The sequence below is a fragment of the Mesoplodon mirus genome (genome assembly GCF_964341445.2).
Source record: "Mesoplodon mirus genome assembly, chromosome: 20".
Lineage (NCBI taxonomy): Eukaryota > Metazoa > Chordata > Mammalia > Artiodactyla > Ziphiidae > Mesoplodon > Mesoplodon mirus.
The window spans coordinates 34,713,157-34,725,816 of NC_138996.1; positions in this window are offsets into that span (position 1 = coordinate 34,713,157).

The window sequence follows — 12,660 nt, forward strand, 5'->3', positions numbered from 1 at the left end:
ATCTCCATTCAGCCCATGTTCCCCTCCCTAGATTGTTCTAGTCTTCTTGATCCAAAGCTTGCCTTTCTTCCCATAGAGGGAGAAGATGAGGAAAGAGGACAACTAAGTCTCCCCTTGGGTCTTCAATCCCCCTCCTCCCCATTTTATCTGTATGGTGCCTTCTGGTGCACCAGGCACCGAGGGCTTCCCTGTCTCTCTGACGAGTGTTGCTAGGAAGCCAGGATGCAGGACCAAGGACACAGTGTATGAAGAACACACATGCTTTACATCATAACCTTTCATCCATTTAAGCTTCGGAAAAAAAGGCAAAGAATGTCTCTGAGCTGATGTGGAGCCCCCCACCACTATTTTAGACTTGATGAGCATTGGCAGATGGGATGAACATAGCTGAAGAGATGCACTCAAGGCTTGGACCCCATGCACAAATAAATATGCAGAGAGTAGCACAGAGGCCCCAACTAAGACCTTCAGATCCCCTCCCAACTCTGTGAGTCTAGGGCTAACAGACCCCTCACTACTTCTCTGGGCCTCCCTGGGAGCAGGGAACTCCTTTTCCTTCCCTGGCTTCCCCACCACGCCGGGGGCACCCCCAGAAGTCCTAAAGCCCATTTCTGAGGAGGCAACGTGGAGGTTCTCAAAGCCAAGTTGATGGGTGGCTCCCCGTATTACCGTAGTTGCCCAGACCTGGGGACTCGCAGAAGCTCTGGACCAGCAGCCTTCTCGCTTCTCTTCCCAGGCCTGAGTCACCGGTACCCTCATGGGAGCCTCCTGGTAGCCTCAGGCCCCCCGCCGTGGGAGGGGAGGTCCTGGCTGTGGTGCTCCCGTCGCTTTGCTTCGGCGGAAGTTGTCACTTTCGCTGGCGTTCCCACCCATTCCCCATCACAGCTGCACTGCTCCTGGAACCCTCGGCCCAGGCACAATTCACATGCCACGTGAGCCTCAGTTTACCTCTGGGGAGGCTGTAGAAGGGGCACTGAGAAACTCTGGGCTACCCCCACTCCAGCCTGAAAACCCAGTGAAGGCGTCCGTCCTGGCTAGACCCTACCTGGGTCCCGAGGCCCCACCTCTCCCCGGCTGACCATGGCCGCCTTGTCCATGGCCTGCCCGTGGGCCCCCAGACACCAGGAATGCCCCAGCTCTGGAAGGCTTTCCTCCTCTTCACTTGGCTGCAGAAGTCCTCATTCCTCTCCACACGCGTTTCTTCTGCTCTCTCCTCTTCCCACAGCCTCAGGGGCCTATTTCTTAGTCCCCTGCCAAGTCTTAATCCCCACAAGGGGTGTCATCCCAGGGGTGCCCCAAACCGGAGTCCACCTGACATAGGGTTTCAGCTAACACTGAATACTGTGAGCGGACTCTGAACACTGGACAGGGGGCCAGAGGGTTGGGGCTGAGTCAGATGTTTGGTGGCTCCCAATCTTTATGTCCTTGGAGGGTCTAGGAATTGCCCCATGGGAATTGACATGCCTCCTTCCTGCTCCAGGAAGGGAGGGCTCTGGCCCCCTACGGCAGTCTTTGTCTGCCCACTGGCTGACTGCCCAGCAGGCCACTGGGGCTCCCCTTGCTCTCTTCCTCTTCCACTCTTAAAGGCTGGGGGAGAGCTCCAGAGATAAGGGCCCCCTTCCTTCGGTGGAGACCACAGACCTTCCCTGCGCTGTGAACACTGCTCACCCCTTTTGGAGTAGGTCCTACAATTCCCACACCCTTTCCTTGGACCAGTGGTCAGTTGAAGACAAAATCCAAATTGCCTGGCCAAAAACAAAACAAAAAAAGAACGGAGGAGACAGAACTGAAGGCTGGGTTAGGTGACCAGGTCCTGTGGACTATGTCTGTATTGTAATATGGTTAAGAAAAGTGTATGCTCCACAGCATCATTTCCTATTGTAAATATATAACACCTCAATGATGCTATGGATAATAGTTCTATAATGGTAAGACCAGGAAGCAAGTACCAGCTAAGACAGTGTTTCTGTAGAGTTCCAAACACCTGACTCACAAACTCATAACACACTGTAATTTGGGGACCGTTGGCGTTTTGTAACTAGTAAGATGCAAATTCAGGTGATTTCTTCGGAGTCGCTTTTACTTCAAGAAGGTGTCTGGAGGTACTGTCTGTCAGTAGGGATAGCATACAGCTTGGTCAGTAAGACTTGAAAATTTACAACCATGTTTTGTGGTTTTTCTCTAGAACCGATGAAATAAGAACCTTGTGGTAAAACCCACTGGTCCAGGAGTTAAAAACAAATTGTCTGCCAAAATTACAATGTAAAATTGAATAAAACAACAGATGATTTGGTTTAAATTTTAAAACAGTTACAAAGGAATCAGCTGGCTGGATGGAGAGAAAACGGTTGAGGAAAGTTTTCATTGTGAGAGCTGAAGGGTTGCCCCATGCTACCAACTGAAAGAAGGAATGCTTTTCTGGCATCATCTCCATTCAAGCCCAATCACAAAGTATCTTTTTGTTTTTTGTGTTTTTTTTTGCTCTTAAAAGATCTGAGCAGTCTCCCTGCAGTATCTGAAGTGAATGCCAGAGCCGGGCCAAACCAGCACCCCTGTTCCCCAGCACAGGGGCACCATCAGGTCCTTATACAGGTGCTGCTCAGGCAGTGAGGGCGCAGTTGGTATTGCGGGGAGGGAGATACAGCTGCTCTTTTGAGGAGACTGAAAGGAGAGAAGGAGGTAACCATCTAAAGTCCATTTTCCCTGCTGGAGCTTTTAAATTGGGTACAGATTTTAAAATTAACCTAAAATATTTTAATAATGAGGGATGTACCAAATGTTATAAATTATAGTTCCCGTTAGGAAAGCATAAGGAATCATTGCTTTCATTTCCTTTTTACCCTAGCCTATCAAAAAGGCAGCCACTTGCTTTTTCTGAATAGTCTAATACTATCCTAAGCCCCCATGGAAAATCTTGAGGCTTGTTGATTTACTAACTCTAAATTCTCTCCGCTCAAAGCAGTTGTCAGCTTTAGCTTTTCATCTGCTTTTGCATTTCATTTATTTCTCTTCACATCTCTGGAAGATAGATGCATTTTTCTATTCTTTTAGTGGATACCTTTGAAACGTTTTATATATACCTAACAGTCCAAAGTTAATGGCTATTTTACCATCATCCTGAGTAGTACAAGGATTTGAAGATGCTTTGGTTCCACTGACCACTGCTTCCACCTTATGCTATGGGGATACCATGTTTTGAATGTTTTCATATTTCTCCGGTTTTAACCTTGCTGACTAGGTTATTGTGGTCATTAACTGAATGTGTGTTGAAGTTTACCCATATGTTTACCATTTTGTTTACTTACCAAATCTTTCATCTTAGACTTTCTTCCTGGGATTGTCTTGCTCTTCCTGAAGTACAACCTTTGTATGTTCCTTCCCTGAGTTTTTTGGGGTAAACGTTCTCAATTTCTGAGAGTGTCTTTAGATCTATAATGATTTTCTAGCACACTGAAGATATTCTACTTCCTTCTGGCTTCCATTGTTGCTATTTAAAAAACTGTTGTCAGGGCTTCCCTGGTGGTGCAGTGGTTGAGAGTCCGCCTGCCAATGCAGGGGACACGGGTTCGTGCCCCGGTCCGGGAAGATCCCACATGCCGTGGAGCAGCTGGGCCCGTGAGCCATGGCCGCTGAGCCTGCGCATCCAGAGCCTGTGCTCTGCAGCGGGAGAGGCCACAACAGTGAGAGGCAAAACAAACAAACAAACAAAACAAAAAAAATGTTGTCAGCCTAATTGATACTCTTTGGTAGATAATCTGGTTGATTTTGTAATCTCGTCTCTGTCTTTGATGGTATATAGCGTCACTAAGAGAGATCTATGCATGAATTTATTTTGCTTTGTATACTTTGGTGCTCCCTCAATTCTGGAAAATCCTTGGCCATTATTTATTTATTTATTTAACATATTTATTGGAGTATAATTGCTTTACAATGGTGTGTTAGTTTCTGCTGTATCACAAAGTGAATCAGCTATACATATACATATAACCCCATATCCCCTCCCTCTTGCGTCTCCCTCCCACCCTCCCTATCCCACCCCTCTAGGTGCTCACAAAGCACCGAGCTGATCTCCCTGTGCTATGGGGCTGCTTCCCACTAGCTATCTGTTTTCCATTTGGTAGTGTATATATGTCCATGCACCTCTCTCACTTTGTCCCAGCTTACCCTTCCCCCTTCCTGTGTCCTCAAGTCCATTCTCTAGGTCTGTGTCTTTATTCCTGTCCTGTCCCTAGGTTCATCAGAACCGTTTTTTTTTTTTTAGATTCCATATATATGTGTTAGCATAGGGTATTTGTTTTTCTCTTTCTGACTTACTTCACTTTGTATGACTGACTCTAGGTCCATCCACCTCACTACAATAAACTCAATTTCGTTTCTTTTTATGGCTGAGTACTATTCCATTGTATATATGTGCCACATCTTCTTTATCCATTCATCTGTCGATGGACACTTAGGTTGCTTCCATGTCTGGCTATTGGAAATAGAGCTGCAATGAACATTTTGGTACATGACTCTTTTTGAATTATAGTTTTCTCAGGGTATATGCTCAGTAGTGGTATTGCTGGGTCGTATGGTAGTTCTATTTTTAGATTTTTAAGGAACCTCCATACTGTTCTCCATAGTGGCTGTATCGATTTACATTCCCACCAACAGTGCAAGAGGGTTCCCTTTCCTCCACACCCTCTCCAGCATTTATTATTTGTAGACTTTTTTTTTTTTTTTTTTTTTTTTTTTCCGTACGCGGGCCTCTCACTGTTGTGGCCTCTCCCGTTGCGGAGCACAGGCTCCGGATGCGCAGGCTCAGCGGCCATGGCTCACGGGCCCAGCCGCTCCGCAGCATATGGGATCCTCCCAGACCGGGGCACGAACCCGTATCCCCTGCATCGGCAGGCGGACTCTCAACCACTGCGCCACCAGGGAGGCCCTATTTGTAGACTTTTTGATGATGGCCATTCTGACTGGCGTGAGGTGATACCTCATTGTAGGTTTTTTTTTTTTCCTCTTTTAATAAAGTTTATTTTCTGTGCACATTAAAAAGAATATTTGAAATTGTTCAATATTTCAAATACGGGAAATAAATAAATCTAATAGTATTGGATAATATACAGTTAATAGCAAATTTCTCTTCTGCCCATGACCTCTACCTGCACAATTTCTGATGCACTCCACCCCATCCACAAGGCCACTGAACCCAGTATATATAAATGCTTTATATATACTAAATACAGACAGACACCACAGACACGGTGGGGCGGGGTGTGTGTGTGTGGAGGATCTAAATATGGAATATCTTAAAGTAGGTGACTCTAAGTAAAAGAGCAAGCAAGACTCATTATTACATTTATAAAATATCTACAGATTTAACACACTTCAAGTTAAAATTGGGGGAGAATCCATAATGATATTTTCATTGCAATACTCATCTGGTCATTGTGCCATGCACAAAACACCAAACATCCCTTTTTCTCAGATAAAATGAGTGACATGCTAATGAATGATTTCTTTACTAATTACATTCTTTGTATGTAAAATTTCTTTTTTTTCATTTGTTCTTGTACTGTTTTGCCCAGGCCTCAGGAATTTTTTTTTTTTTTTTTAGTATAGTATTTTTCTTGGATGAAGTGTGAGTTGTTTTATTTTGTTTTCCTGAATTAGAAATTTGCAGGCATTTCACATGGACTAGGGGCTGGGAAGATTCCTCCCCCCCAACACACACACACAAATAGTTTCTTTATGATACCAGGTTGTGTGTGGAGTTTTTAAGCAAATTTTTTTCTCACAACCAACACATATCACTAACTCCAAGTGTGCTCACAATGAAGATTCTCCCCCATACACTGATCTTATTCACGGTCTGCTTCTTCTTAACATTGCCCATGTATAAATTGCTTATCCAAACATTCATATGTAGATTCTCCTTCATAATAAATGAGTTCTGTGAAGTTCCTGCTTCCACATGTAAACATATTCCATTGTTCAAAACCAGAGTGTTGGTTTTCTCTCTCACAGTGCCACTAACTGTGAAACACTATGCACCCCTGTTTGTTTGTTTGTTTTTGCAAATACTGTACTGGGAAAACACTACTTATGGTCTCATTACAGCCCTTAGACCTTCACAGTATGTGGAATCTACTCTTCATGCTCCATCATTCATATACTGCACAGATCACTTTTAGTTTGGTCAGAATTGAAGTTTGCTTTATCTTTCTTATATTTATGGATACATAAATTTTCTTCCCCAGATGAAAATGCAAAAAACGCCTCATTGTAGTTTTGATTTGCATTTCTCTAATGATTAGTGATGTTGAGCATCCTTTCATGTGTTTGTTGCCAAGCTGTTTATCTTCTGTGGCGAAATGTCTCTTTAGGTCTTCTGCCCATTTTTGGACTGGGTTGTTTGTTTTTTTGATATTGAGCTGCATGAGCTGCTTGTATATTTTGGAGATTAATCCTTTGTCAGTAGCTTCGTTTGCAAATATTTTCTCCCATTCTGAGGGTTGTCTTTTCGTCGTTTAAGGTTTCCTTTGCTGTGCAAAAGCTTTTAAGTTGCATTAGGTCCCATTTGTTCATTTTTGTTTTTATTTCCCTTTCTCTAGGAGGTGGGTCAAAAAGGATCTTGCTGTGATTTTATGTCATAGAGTGATCTGCGTTTGTTCTCTAAGAGTTTTATAGTGTCTGGCCTTATATTTAGGTCTCTAATCCATTTTGAGTTTATTTTTGTGTATGGTGTTAGGGAGTGTTCTAATTTCATACTTTTACATGTAGCTGTCCAGTTTTCCCAGCACCACTTATTGAAGAGGCTGTCTTTTCTCCACTGTATATTCTTGCCTCCTTTATCAAAGATAAGGTAACCATAGGTGCGTGGGTTTATCTCTGTGCTTTCTATCTTGTTCCATTGATCTATATTTCTGTTTTTGTGCCAGTACCATACTGTCTTGGTTACTGTAGCTTTGTTGTATACTCTGAAGTCAGGGAGCCTGATTGCTCCAGCTCTATGTTTCTTTCTCAAGATTGTTTTGGCTATTCAGGGCCTTTTGTGTTCCCATACAAATGGTGAAATTTTTTGTTTTAGTTCTGTGAAAAATGCCATTGGTAGTTGCATAGGGATTGCATTGAATCTGTAGATTGCTTTGGGTACTTTAGTCATTTTCACAGTGTTGATTCTTCCAATCCAAGAACACGGTATATCTCTCCATCTATTTGTATCATCTTTAATTTCTTTCATCAGTGTCTTACAGTTTTCTACATACAGGTATTTTGTCTCCTTAGATACGTTTATTCCTAGGTATTATATTCTTTTTGTTGCAGTGGTAAATGGGAGTGTTTCCTTAATTTCTTTTTCAGATTTTTCATCATTAGTGTATAGGTATGCAAGAGATTTCTGTGAATTAATTTTGTGTTCTGCTACTTTACCAAATTCATTGACTAGCTCTATTAGTTTTCTGGTAGCATCTTTAGGATTCTCTATGTATAGTATCATGTCATTTGCAAACAGTGACCATTTTACTTCTTCTCTTCCTATTTGGATTCCTTTTATTTCTTTTTCTTCTCTGCTTGCTGTGGCTAAAACTTCCAAAACTATGTTGAATAAGAGTGGTGAGAGTGGGCAACCTTGTCTTGTTCCTGATCTTAGAGGAAATAGTTTCAGTTTTTCACCATTGAGAATGATGTTGGCTGTGGGTTTGTCATATATGGCCTTTATTATGTTGAGGTAAGTTCCCTCCATGCCTACTTTCTGGAGGGTTTTTATCATAAATGGTGTTGAATTTTGTAGAAAGCTTTTTCTGCATCTATTGAGATGATCATATGGTTTTTATTCAGTTTTGTTAATACGGTTTATCACATTGATTTGCGTGTATTGAAGAATCCTTGCATTCCTGGGATAAACCCCACTTGATCATGGTGTATGATCCTTTTAATGGGCTGTTGGATTCTGTTTGCTAGTATTTTGTTGAGGATTTTTGCATCTATGTTCATCAGTGATATTGGCCTCTAGTTTTCTTTTTTGTGACATCTTTGTCTGGTTTAGGTATCACAGTGATGGTGGCCTCGTAGAATGAGTTTGGGAGTGTTCCTCCCTCTGCTATATTTTGGAAGAGTTTGAGAAGGATAGGTGTTAGCTCTTCTCTAAATATTTGATAGAATTCACCTGTGAAGCCATCTGGTCCTGGGTTTTTGTTTGTTGGAAGATTTTTAATCACAGTTTCAATTTCAGTGCTTGTGATTGGTCTGTTTATATTTTATATTTCTTCCTGGTTAAGTCTTGGAAGGTTGTGCTTTTCTAAGAATTTGTCCATTTCTTCCAGGTTGTCCATTTTATTGGCATATAGTTGCTTGTAGTAATCTCTCATGATTCTTTGTATTTCTGCACTGTCAGTTGTTACTTCTCCTTTTTCATTTCTAATTCTATTGATTTAAGTCTTTTCTCTCTTTTTCTGGATGAGTCTGGCTAATGGTTTATCAATTTTGTTTATCTTCTCAAAGAACCAGCTTTTAGTTTTATTGACCTTTGCAATTGTTTCCTTAATTTCTTTTTCGTTTATATCTGATCTGATCTTTATGATTTCTTTCCTTCTGCTAACTTTGGGGGTTTTTTTGGTTTTTCTTTCTCTGATTGCTTTAGGTGTAAGGTTAGGTTGTTTATTTGAGATTTTTCTTGTTTCTTGAGGTAGGTTTGTATTACTCTAAACTTCCCCCTTAGAACTGCTTTTGCTGCATCCCGTAGATCTTGGGTCATCGTGTTCTCATTGTCATTTGTTTCTAGGTATTTTTTGATTTCCTCTTTGATTTCTTCAGTGATCTCTTAGTTATTCAGTAGCATATTTTTTAGCCTCCACGTGTTTGTATTTTTTACAGTTTTTTTCCCCGTAATATTGATATTGATATCTAGTCTCATAGTGTTGTGGTTGGAAAAGATGCTTGATACAACTTCAATTTTCTTAAATTTACCAAGGCTTGATTGGTGACCCAAGATATGATCTATCCTGGAGGTTGTTCCATGAGCACTTGAGAAGAAAATGTATTCTGTTGTTTTTGGATGGAATGTCCTATAAATATCATTTAAATCCATCTTGTTTAATGTGTCATTTAAATCTTGTGTTTCCTTATTATTTTCATTTTGGATGATCTGTCCATTGGTGAAAGAGGGGTGTTCAAGTCCCCTACTGTCATGTGTTACTGTTGATTTCCCCTTTTATGGCTGTTAGCATTTGCCTGTATGTTGAGGTGCTCCTATGTTGGGGGCATACATATTCACAATTGTTATGTCTTCTTCTTGGATTGATCCCTTGATCATTATGTAGTGTCCTTCTTTGTCTCTTGTAATCGTCTTTATTTCAAAGTCTATTCTGTCTGATTTTAGAATTGCTACTCCAGCTTTCTTTTGATTTCCATTTGCATAGAATATCTTTTTCCATCCCCTCACTTTCAGTCTGTACGTGTCCCTAGGTCTGAAGTAGGTCTCTTGTAGGCAGCATATATACGGGTCTTGTTTTTTTTTTTTTTTTTTTTTTTTTGCGGTATGCGGGCCTCTCACTGTTGTGGCCTCCCCCGTTGCGGAGCACAGGCTCCGGATGCGCAGGCCCAGCGGCCATGGCTCACGGGCCCAGCCGCTCCGCGGCATATGGGATCCTCCCAGACCGGGGCACAAACCCGTATCCCCTGCATCGGCAGGCGGACTCTCAACCACTGCGCCACCAGGGAGGCCCCGGGTCTTGTTTTTGTATCCATTCAGTCAGTCTGTGTCTTTTGGTTGGAGCATTTAATGCATTTGCATTTAAGGTAATTATTGATATGTATGTTCCTATTCCCATTTTCTTAATTGTTTTGGGTTTGTTATTGTAGGTCTTTTCCTTCTGTTGTATTTCCTGCCTAGAGAAGTTCCTTTAGCATTTGTTGTAAAGCTGGTTTGATGGTGTTGAATTCTCTTAGCTTTTGCTTGTCTGTAAAGGTTTTAATTTTTCCATCGAATATGAATGAGATCCTTGCTGGGTAGAGTAATCTTGATTGTAGGTTTTTCCCTTTCATCACTTTATATATGTCCTGCCACGCCTTTCAGGCTTGCAGAGTTTCTGCTGAAAGATCAGCTGTTAACCTTATGGGGATTCCCTTGTATGTTATTTGTTGGCTTTCCCTTGCTGTTTTTAATATTTTTTCTTTGTATTTAACTTTTGATAGTTTGATTAATATGTGTCTTGGCGTGTTTCTCCTTGGATTTATCCTGTATGAGACTCTGTGCTTCCTGGACTTGACTGACTATTTCCTTTCCCATATTAGGGAAGTTTTCAACTATAATGTCTTCAAATATTTTCTCAGTCCCTTTCTTTCTCTCTTCTTCTTTTGGGACCCCTATAATTGGAATGTTGGTGCATTTACTGTTGTCCGAGAGGTCTCTGAGACTGTCCTCAATTCTTTTCATTCTTTTTTCTTCATTCTCCTCTGCAGTAGTTATTTCCACTATTTTATCTTCCAGGTCACTTATCCGTTCTTCTGCCTCAGTTATTCTGCTATTGATTACTTCTAGAGAATTTTTAATTTCATTTATTGTGTTTTTTTATCATTGTTTGTTGCTCTTTAGTTCTTCTAGGTCCTTGTTAAACGTTTCTTGTACTTTCTCAATTCTCTTTCCAAGGTTTTGGATCATCTTTACTATCATTATTCTGAATTCTTTTTCAGGTAGACTGCCTATTTCCTCTTCATTTGTTTCGTCTGTTGGATTTTTACCTTGCTCCTTCATCTGCTCTGTGTTTCTCTGTCTTCTCATTTTGCTTATGTTACTGTGTTTGGGGTCTCCTTTTTGCAGGCTGCAGGTTCATAATTCCCATTGTGTTTGGTGTCTGCCCCCAGTGGGTAAGGTTGGTTCAGTGGGTTGGGGAGGCTTCCTGATGGAGGGGACTGGTGCCTGTGTTCTGATGGATGAGGCTGGATCTTGTCTTTCTGGTGGGCAGGACCTTGTCTGGTGGTGTATTTTGGGGTGTCTGTGAACTTATTATGATTTTAGGCAGCCTCTCTGCTAATGGGTGGGGTTGTGTTCCTGTCTTGCTAGTTGTTTGGCATGGGGCATCCAGCACTGAAGCTTGCTGGTCGTTGAGTGGAGCTGGGTCTTAGTGTTAAGATGGAGATCTCTGGGAGAGCTTTTGCCGCTTGATATTACAAGGGGCCAGGAGGTCTCTGGTGGACCAATGTCCTGAACTCAGTTCTCCCACTTCAGAGGCTCAGGCCTGACACCTGGCCGGATTGGCCATTATTTTTTTAAGGAATATGTTCAATATTCTTTAAATATCTCTGTGCTCTCATCACTGTAACATTTTGTTCTGATACTTGAAATTGACCTATGTTGGACTTTCTCATTTTTTCCTAACTTCTCTTTTATATGCTCTACGTGTCCTTCTGTGATACGTTCTCATGGCCAACAGGTACATGTAAAGATGCTCAACATCACTAATGATCAGGGAAATGCAAATCAAAACCATGAGATATCACCTCACACCTGTCAGAATGGTAGGTGAAAAAGACAAGAAATGACATGTGTTGGTGAGGATGTTGATAAGAATGTAAATTGGTGCTGCCACTATGGAAGAGAGTATGGAGGTTCCTCAAAAAATTAAAAATAGAACTGCCATAAGATCCAGCAATCCCACTTCTGGGTATTTATCCCCCCCGCAAAAGGAAATGCTAATTTGAAAATATATATGCACCCTCACATTCATTGCAGCATTATTTGCAGTAACCAAGATATGGAAATAACTTGTGCCCATCAGTGGATAAAGATGGTGTGAGGCATTCTGAGCAATTTCTTTGGACATTATTTTCCAGTTTGCTAATTCTCTCATGAGTTGTGTTTAATTTGAAAACTACACTTCCTTTAAATATTTTTTTTCTTACCCTTGGTCATTTAATTTTTTTCACCATCACTTTTAAGTCTTTTAAATATCCATATGTTCCTCCTTTACCTCCTTTTACTCCCTTGCAGTTTGGCCAGTTTCTTTTGAAGAACCCAGGTCATTTGATATATACCGTTTCCCACCATGTGGACTTTGGTGGTTGCAGACTCATGGTGCAATTCAGCATGTTCCTCTGTCCTGTGCATGTCCTGAAAACTGGCAGCTGAAACCACTGACTGGATCACTCAGGCTCAATGCCTTCGTTAAGCCAACTGGAAGAATATAATGCCTGGTTGTCTATTTTGTGATCTTAGCAGTCAGCGATACTGATACTTAATATCTATTTCCATTTGTAGAGGTTTGCAAAGGGCAGTTTCTAAGTCTATCAGTACTTTTTCTTTTATTATTTGGAATATATTTATAAAGATACACTTTCCCTCATAATTCTTTGTTTACCAAGTGGTACAGTTTATAAAGAAGTGGTAGAATAAATGTTTGATTGCTTCAAGATCAGTTTTCAAGATAACAAATTTGTTCTTTTTCATTCCTGTCATTTTTCAGAGCATTAAGAACCCATGGATTTAAACATCTTTGAAGGGCTTTAATCCATTGCAGTTATTCTCATTAAAGTTCAGTGTGTCTCACTTCATCCAGTGGGAGCCTCTTCTAGTTGGCTTCTAGGTCCTTTTGAGATCACCTTAACAGTCTTGGACGTCTTCCTTGCAGTTTTGTATGACAAGATGTCCCACACTCTTTTCCTTTTATAGACATGAAATAA